The sequence below is a fragment of the Eubalaena glacialis genome, chromosome 7 (genome assembly GCF_028564815.1).
Source record: "Eubalaena glacialis isolate mEubGla1 chromosome 7, mEubGla1.1.hap2.+ XY, whole genome shotgun sequence".
In the NCBI taxonomy this organism is placed as follows: Eukaryota; Metazoa; Chordata; class Mammalia; order Artiodactyla; family Balaenidae; genus Eubalaena; species Eubalaena glacialis.
Genome location: NC_083722.1, coordinates 24,702,965 through 24,712,419, shown reverse-complemented (window position 1 = coordinate 24,712,419; position 9,455 = coordinate 24,702,965).

Below are 9,455 nucleotides of genomic sequence, written 5' to 3'. Positions count from 1 at the left end.
TTTCATGGTTGTCTCCTACATCTTTGCATTCTCACAGACAAGCATGCAAGTTTCTTCACACCATGGGATACAGAAAGGGGCAAAAAATATAAGAAATACAGGTGACTTGTAAGGATGTGATGCCCTGACAATTTTTGTAATCATGTTCTTTTTTCTCTTTTTCCCTGTTTTTTTTTTTTTTTTTTGAAGAAAATATCTAATCCTGGGTACTTCGTGAACTCCTCTTTTATTAGACTAATGGTGGGCTTCAACACTTCAGTCTTTTACTGTCTCTCAGATAAAAGGCAGTGGCATGCCGGCTCTTTGGCTGAGATGCATTCTTCCCCATAAATAGGGTTCAGAAGGCCTTCAGGACAAAGCCAAAACCATTGGAAAAGGTACATTTCTGAGACCCTCCAGATTGTGCAGTAAACTTACTGTCTGTTACAGGAAAATCCTTAATGGACCTTATCTTAGCAGAAATCAGGGACAGTTCTGGGAAAGAAAAGGGATTATATAAATTCACTGATGTACATCCAAACAGTGAAATACTCTGCAGCTGGAGGAAAAAATGAGAATAACCTGCTATGGAATAATATCCAAAATGCCCTTTCAGTATGTACAGGGCTGTGTGTATAGTACATAACATTTTGTTTAATAAGATAGAGGAGGAGAATAAGAATATATAGATACACCAATAGATACACCATTCATTTCATCTGTTTATCTATTTTTCTATCTATCATCTATCTATCTATCATCTGGTTTTGTTTGTAAATAGAAATAATGGAAGGATTTTTTAAATGGTTACCTATAAGGCAAAAGAAGGGAATAGGTTAAATAGGACAGAGATGAAAGCTGGACTTTTCCTATTATGTCTTTTTAATAGTTTTAACTTGAGGCACATTCAAATATTTTATGTAATAAAAAATTTAAATCAAAAGTTTAAAAAGGTGATACATAAAAACTGAAAACAAACTGTAAGGATATAAACTGTTGATGGAAAAATAACTAATCAATAGTCAATCTAAGAAAGAGAATTTTATTCCAGCCAAACTGATGATTATAACCTGAGAGATAGTCTTTCAGATACCTCTGAGGACTGTTCCACCCATTAGAGGTCAAAGCACAGTTATATAAATTTTTGAGACAAAGGGTTATATATCAAAGTAACATATTGTCAGTTTACAGAGTCCAGCAAGGCAAGTAATGGGTCATTGTGACCCCTTGCAGAATTAAGGAATGAATGTTACTTCCTAAGGAGCTACCTTGCTGACTCCAGGAGAAAATTGCTTTTTTTTTCTTTTTGGGTGAATAGGCATTCCGATGTCTTATAATGGGATCTAGCTAATGTGTAATGCACAATGCACACAAAAGGGGGAGAGATAGTGGTTCAAATGGCAGAAAGATTTTATGTCAAATTTTTCCTGTCCTGCCTTAAAATAATTTTGTTACTGAGTCTAAGCTCACACAGCTTGCCACACAACAGGCCAGTCAATTGAGAGACAAGGTGTTGGAGCCAGGAGTAGGGACTTTATTTGGAAAAAGCCAGCAGCCCAAGAAGATGGTGGACTAATGTCCTAAAGAACCATCTTGCCTGGGTTTGCATGCTAGTTTCTTTCATAAAGCAAAGAGGGGGAGGTGAGGAGGTAAAGTTAAAAAGGTAATAGGTTGCTGCAAATGCTTCCTGGTTCCAGCCAGACTCCGGAGGGGATGTGTTAAAATTCTTTCCTGCAGCCATTCACAGGTGGGTCTGGTCAGGATGTTTCCTGTGAGTTAAACTAAGGTATTTTAGCTTAATGCTCAGGCCTGGGGGGCAGGGTTCTTAGAGATGGGCCATTATGCATGTTTTAAGCTATAGGCAACCTCTCTTTAGTGATTACCTTGAGCAAAGGCAGTAGAACGCAAAGGTTAAAGAAAAAGACCCAAATATGGAATCAGACTTGTTCTTTCCTATTACAATTTCGTTCCATCAAAAGAAACTTGACAAAAAGTATATGATGGGAAACAAGCTAGAAAAGTAAATCAAACTTTCTTTGACCTTTCATAAAACATTGTGGATCTACAACTGTAAATCAGTATATAGTTCTAAATTCCAAAGACTTCAATAATATAAAGGAATTGGATAGGTTTCAAAGAAAGCACTAAATGGGTTAAGAAGATGGTGGCTTCTGCTATCATATTCCATCCTAAGAGTCAGTTTCAAATGTAAATCAACTCTAAAGAGTAGATAATTCAGAAGTTTATTTTAAAGTGATGGTCATTTGAACACAATGTCAGAGAAAGTCAAAGAGCAGGAATTGTGTGATCAAAAGATTTGAGAAGTATGCTAGGGCCAGAGGTTAGTGAAGCATGGGGCACCTGGTGTAAAGATTAAGTTAAAATATAGCTTGGTGAAGTCTATTATCTGTTAGCTACAGAAGATGGATCTTGGCCCCTAATCTCACAGAAATGGAATAATGTCTGATAGTGGGGATTTGTAAGCAGCCCCTAAAAGCATACCTCTCAAATCTTTTGATCACACACTGCCTCACCTAACATTGTTGATTCTTTTCTTAGACTAAAGAAGTTGGAAAGAATAATAAACGAATAATGGGTGACTAGACCCTTTCCACAGCTTCCCCTTCAGTAATCCTGTGAGAAAACTATGTGAACAAGATAACATCTAGAGGAAGATCACAGAAGGCAGCAAGTCTGCACAGAATGGAAAATGATGAAGAAGCTAACCCCCTACCTTAATGATCGACTGAGATTATTTCCCCTTTTCCCTTTAAAAACTGTCATGGCCAAGCAGAATCTTCAGAGTTTTTGCTTGAACACGAGTCTGCCTCCTCCCACCACAAGTTGCCAGCCTCCTGAATAAAGCAAATTTTCCTTTCCATCCAACACTTGTCTTCCAAGTATTGGCTCTTGAGCAGTGAGCAGCCAAACCTAAGTTTGGTAACATTCATTGTGGTGGCGTGGGAAATTGGGAAGTAGATAGAAGGCAGGAAAACATCTCTATAGATTCATGCAAACAAGTATAAGTAAAGAAATTAAAGATGTGAACCATCTTTACCAAATTTTTATTTATAATTGACACATATTTTGACTACATCCAATAACCACAGGGTATGTATTTCCTTAAGTTTTACAAAGAATATCTACAAAATAAACCATACTTTATGGCCATAAAACAAATTGCACAAAACTTCACAGGAATAAAATCTCACAGAATATATTCTCTGACAACAATCCAATTAAATTACAATCAATAAGATTGAGAAAATAGCCAAGTTTTTGGAAGTGAAGTAATACACTTCTAAATAATCCATGGCTTATGAAAGAATAAATCAGATGAGAAATTAGAAAATACTTTAAAGAAATATTAAAACAGATTTTCAAAATTTGTGACATGAAACCAGAACTGTCCCTAGAGAGAAATTTATAGGTTTAAATGCTTAAATTATAAAAGGAGAAATATATAAAAATCAGAGATCTGAAAGCTTAAGTTAAGAATCAGGAAAAATAGGTAGCTAGTGGGAAGCAGCTGCATAGCACAGGGAGATCAGCTCGGTGCTTTGTGACCACCTAGAGGGGTGGGATAGCGAGGGTCGGAGGGAGACACAAGAGGGAGGGATATGGGGATATATGTATACATATAGCTGATTCACTTTGTCATACAGTAGAAAATAACACAACATTGTAAAGCAATTATACTCCAATAAAGATGTTTTAAAAAATTAAAAATAAATAAAAAAAAGAATCAGGAAAAAGTGAATTTAACTAAAAAAAAGTAGAAGAACTGAAACAGAAAAAGTAAGAGAGGAAATTAATACAATTGAAAATCAATGTATATTAAAGACAATCAACAGAGCCAGAAGATTTTTCCTTTTCCTTTTCGGATAAACTTGCAAGACTGATAAGGAAGAAAAACAGAAAAAATCCAAATTACAAATTATTAACATCTGGAATGAAAAAGATGCCATCCTTACAGATCCTATAGGCATTAAAAAGATACTAAGAGAATATTATAAAGAATTTTGTGGGGTTTCCCTGGTGGCGCAGTGGTTAAGAATCCACCTGCCAACACAAGGGACACAGGTTCATGCCCTGGTCTGGGAAGATCCCACATGCCGCGGAGCAACTGAGTCCGTGCACCACAGCTACTGAGCCCGTGGGCCACAACTACTGAAGCCTGTGCTCCTGGAGCCCATGCCCCACAACAAGAGAAACCACTGCAATGAGAAGCCCACACACCACAGTGAAGAGTAGCTCCCACTCGCCGCAACTAGAGAAAGCCCACGTGCAGCAACGAAGACCCAACACAGCCAAAAATAAATAAATAAATAAATAAAAGAAAAAGAAAAAAAATTAAAAAAAAAGAATTTTGTGGCAGCAGGTTTGATATTTTAGATGAAATTTATTGAAAGACAACAAATTTCATGATCTATTTCTGCATTAACAAATCGTTCTCAAACTTAGTGGCTTAAAACTACAGCTATTTGATGGTTTTTCACAGTTCTGAGAGTTGGTTGAGCTTAGTGGGTGGTTTTCATGGAGGGTCTCTCACATGGCTGCAGTCAGACAGTAGCTGGGGCTGGGGTCCTCTGGAGGCTCATCTGGGACACTGAGACACTCTCTCCCTCTGCATGAAGTTCCAGTGCCTCTAATGTGGCCTATGTGGTCCCATCAGATATGAAGACAAACTTCTTTCCTGATAGCTCAGGACTCCCAAGAGAGGAAAGTAAAAGCTGCAAGACTTTTTTAGACTCAGCCTCAGAAATTGTGTGGTATAACTTCCACAACATTCTAATGGTCTAAGTGAGTACATGTCCAGTGCTGATTTAAGGGAAGGGAAAATACAATCTACCTCTCCATGAGATGAATGGCAAATAATTTGCACCCATCTTTTTTTTTTTTTTAAGATCTTTATTGTAGTATAATTGCTTTACAATGGTGTATTAGTTTCTGCTTTATAACAAAGTGAATCAGCTATACATATACAAATATCCCCATATCTCCTCCCTCTTGTGTCTCCCTCCCACCTTCCCTATCCCACCTGTCTAGGTGGTCACAAAGCACGGAGCTGATCTCCCTGTGCTATGCGGCTGCTTCCCACTAGCTATCTATTTTACATTTGGTAGTGTATGTAAGTCCATGCCACTCTCTCACTTCGTCCTAGCTTACCCTTCCCCCTACCTGTGTCCTCAAGTCCATTCTCTACGTCTGCGTCTTTATTCCTGTCATGCCCCTAGGTTCTTCAGAACCATTTTTTTTTTTTTTTTTTTTTTTTTTTTAGATTCCGTATATATGTGTTAGCACACAGTATTCGTTTTTCTCCTTCTGGCTTACTTCACTCTGTATGACAGACTCTAGATCCATCCACCTCACTACAAATAACTCAATTTCGTTTCTTTTTATGGCTGAGTAATATTCCATTGTATATATGTGCCACATCTTCTTTATCCATTCATCTGTCGATGGACACTTAGGTTGCTTCCGTGTCCTGGCTATTGTAAATAGAGCTGCAATGAACATTGAAGTTGCACCCATCTTTAATCTACTCCACAAATTTACCAAACCTGACTCAAAAATAGACAATCTGTACAGTCTTACAGGTGATAAGGCAATTGCATCTATTACTAAAACCATCCCTTAAAGAAAATTCCAGGCCCAGTTTGCTGCAATGTTGAATCCTACTAAATATTTTCAATCCATCTGCAATTGGTTTTTATTGAAATTTGTGTAGGTGTCACAGTATATTTTCTCAAATGGACACTTAAATGACTTAGTAGGGTTTTTTCCACTCATTGCTTTGCAGTGCCACCATAAACCAGAGCACTGTCTTTGGGAAAATATTTATTTCTAAAATTTCTGTTTTGTTGTCTAGTTTGTCTGCACTTGAGTCAACATCACACTATGTTCATTAGTATGCCACAATATGTTAACTAGTATAGCTAATACCACACAATGTTAATTAACGTTAACATTTTATTATAATTAGCATTTTATTACCTTGGACTCAAGTTCTTCCAGTTTGTTCTTATTTTTCAAAATTTCCTTGGTTAATCTAACACTTTAGTAGTTACATATGAATTTCAAATTCAGCTTGACAATCCTCCCCACACCGACCACACACACAAAAGAAAACAGAAGAAACAGGAATCAAACAAAACAAGCAAGCAAGAAAACAAAGGAAATGTTATGTGTGCAAGCTTATGTCTTAAAACTGGTATTTAGATTGGTTTAAATTATTTGATTTTTTGGCTGATAATGTGTAGCTGATAATGTGTAGCATATCTTAATGTGGAGCATATCTTAATATCTTAATATGGATTTTTTGGCTGATAATGTGTAGCTGATAATATGTAGCATACCTTAATGTGGAGCATATCTTAATGTGGAGCATTAAGATAATGTGTAGCATTAAGGGAGCATTAAGTTTGTAAAACTTATCTGAAGAACCCAGAATGTAGAATCAGACAGGAAGTAATATAGTTGAGTGATTTATATATTTATCATTCTTCTTTTTTCACTTCTGGATGTTTGGGAGTTCTACACTATCATTATTATTATTGTTTGACTATGACTCTAGAAATGACAGCATACAAACTTTAGTCCAATATGAACCAATATTTTTATCCAACTCCTGAGTAACACAAGGATCTTGGAACGATTTAACAGCTTATACTCTTTCTCAATTTATATATTATTGTTTTGACTATTTAAGTTTTAAACTCCACAGGATAACATCAGTATTGCTTTATAATTGATATATTTTAGAATGACCCACGTATTTGCTGTTCCCTTCATTCTTCATTTCTTATTTCATCCCAGACTTTCTATCTGGGGTTACTTTCCTTCTGCCTGAAATATATACATCTTTCAAATTTTCTACATTAAATCTGTTGGTGGTAAAGACCAGCAGTTAGTCTAATCTTCTCTCTTTGAAGACAATCTGTATTTTCCCCCCTCTGACTGCTTTAACATATGTTCTGTCTTAGTTATACTCTGGTTTTATTAGAGCATCTAGGCGTTTTCCTTTTTATTTATACCGCTTCTGATATTTTGAACTTTAAATATGTGAATTGGTGTTTCATTAGTTCTGGAAGCTATTTTTAGAAGAGGTAAGCAGCATCATCAATATTCAGGAAACATTTTTCAACCGCTTCAGTCCCTGATACTAGTTAGATTCTGGCTGGCTGACTGTGGCATAGATTCAATTATTTTCTAGAGGAACATTTGATTTATTACCAGGTGGTGATTACCACGGTTACCACAGTGGAATGCTGCACCTTCTTTCTAACAGCTACTGTATACAACTGTAGGATATCTATATAGCAGGCTCTTCATGCCACTGGGATGTCTCATGCCATTGATTGGGGGGTGGTGCTGTAATGATTCATGGTAACAAAACGGCCTTGGAGTTTAATGTCTGTTTCTTTTCATGTTGACCACATGTACCACTGTAAAAAGATCAGAACATTGTGACCCAGTTACTTTTGGGTAGTTTTGTAACATAAACAGTATCAAAGTATATGATCTTCAAAGCTCCATGTTTGAGGTTGGATAATGAATTGAAGATGATGCTTAAACATCAATTCTCAACTTCAGACTTTCCATAGGAGCTGAAATCCAGGAATGCTTCTTGAGGGACTTATACAAAAAGCTTATTATACTACAGAACCCTTCATTACTATCCTACTGTTAATCTCAGAGATCACAGTTTTGTGAGTTTGGAGATAATATTCAGACACAGTTAGGGGTAATATGTAATATACCTATCGAGGATATTTTCATCTTTCTGATCAGGGTAAATGGCGTGCTGTTGTTTATTCTCTGTTGAATCCATGCAGAAACCACTAGAAAGCATTCAATGACAGCAACCTCTTTTCTAGTGGAACTCTGCCAAAGGTTACAGGGGCACCAAGATGTTTGACGTTTAGCATTAAAAGAACATTTTCATTGAACTTTTTGGAGACTGTATCAGACTGCAAGACTGGAAAGTTTCCGAGTTTCTACCTTGGTATAAATTTCAAACCTTGAGGTCTATCCAATAAAGAGAAGACTATTATATTAATTTGTGCCCTGTGAGATAAACCTGAATTGTCCAGGTTTTCTGCTTTTATTTTGGGGCAAATTTGTACAGTCACAATTTCTAAAACTTCTTGGTTAGGAAAGCTGTGGAGAATTTGATTACATCTCTTCACTTTCCCAAGGCGTTTTATATTTAGACTTCACAGGTGATGCTATAACAGTGATTTGCCAGAAGTGTGCCACAAGTTTTCCCAACATTTCATGCCTTACTTGAACATTGTTGAAACTACCGAGAAATTTACAACATACTTAACAGTGTGAATCTATTCCATGTAGTGCCTTTATCTTTAATAGAGAGGGCGACTAGAGGTACCCTTAGAAGCCTATCTATGTATACATTGCAGTGGGTTGTCCATATATGAGCATAACAAGGAGTTTGTTTTGGATGGCCTGAAAACACATGACTGTAAAACTCTAGGTGAAAGGATCATGGTCAGACTAGAGATATTGCAATTAATAATAGCAGTAACACTGAAGGAAGTGCTGACAGTTAAAAGAGGTTAGTGTTTAACTCCTGTTCTGGAAGGAAATAAACCAACTGCTATGTATTTTCCCCAGATGGCTGAATCAATTCCTATAGGACTGATTCTTGTTATGCTTTTGTGTTTTTCATAGCTTAGGACTTGTAAAAGCAATAAGTGTTCCTCACTTTTGGAGAAACTTAAAATTTCTAATAGTCATTATGTTTCTTCTGCTTTGGTTATTAGAAAGCAATTTTCGTGTGGTTAATAATGTAGCCATGGTTTAGATAATGTTTTATTAACTTGTCTCTTCTTTCTTATTTAACAACAGACTAGGCTCCTCTGAAAGGTTTTTCTTTACGGTCAGACCCCAAATTCTGAACTATAGAGACTGATAGGGTACCTTTTGCACCCAGATCATCTTTAGCATCTCTAGATGGATGTTTAATAATACCAATTTTTGCACATTTATTTTGCTTGTGGAATAGACATATGACTAAATTATGGATACTAGCAATTAGTAAGGGCTGTATGCTTCAACATTTGCAAAATGCTCTACAATACTGAAAGAACTGATTTGTTTGATAGGCACACCATGTAGGAAGAGATGTCAAGACAAAGGGAGTAGCTCTTTCTCCCACGTAGGGAGAATAATTACTACTAAGTTTACTTTTCGAGGGTAGAAATAGAAACTTATTTATCTATGGGATGAACTATTAGCAAAGGAACTGCTAAAAGATATCATTTATTTTGAATGAAATAGACAACATTACAGACACACACCTGGAACTACTGAGCGGTTGCTAGTGAAAAACCAAAGTGGAATTTGTAAAAACAATCCGGCCAGTATTGTGCTGGATAAAGAGATACTTTGCCACAGCACGATTAACACAAGGTCTAAATTAAAGAGAAAGAAAACTAATACTCTTCCTACAA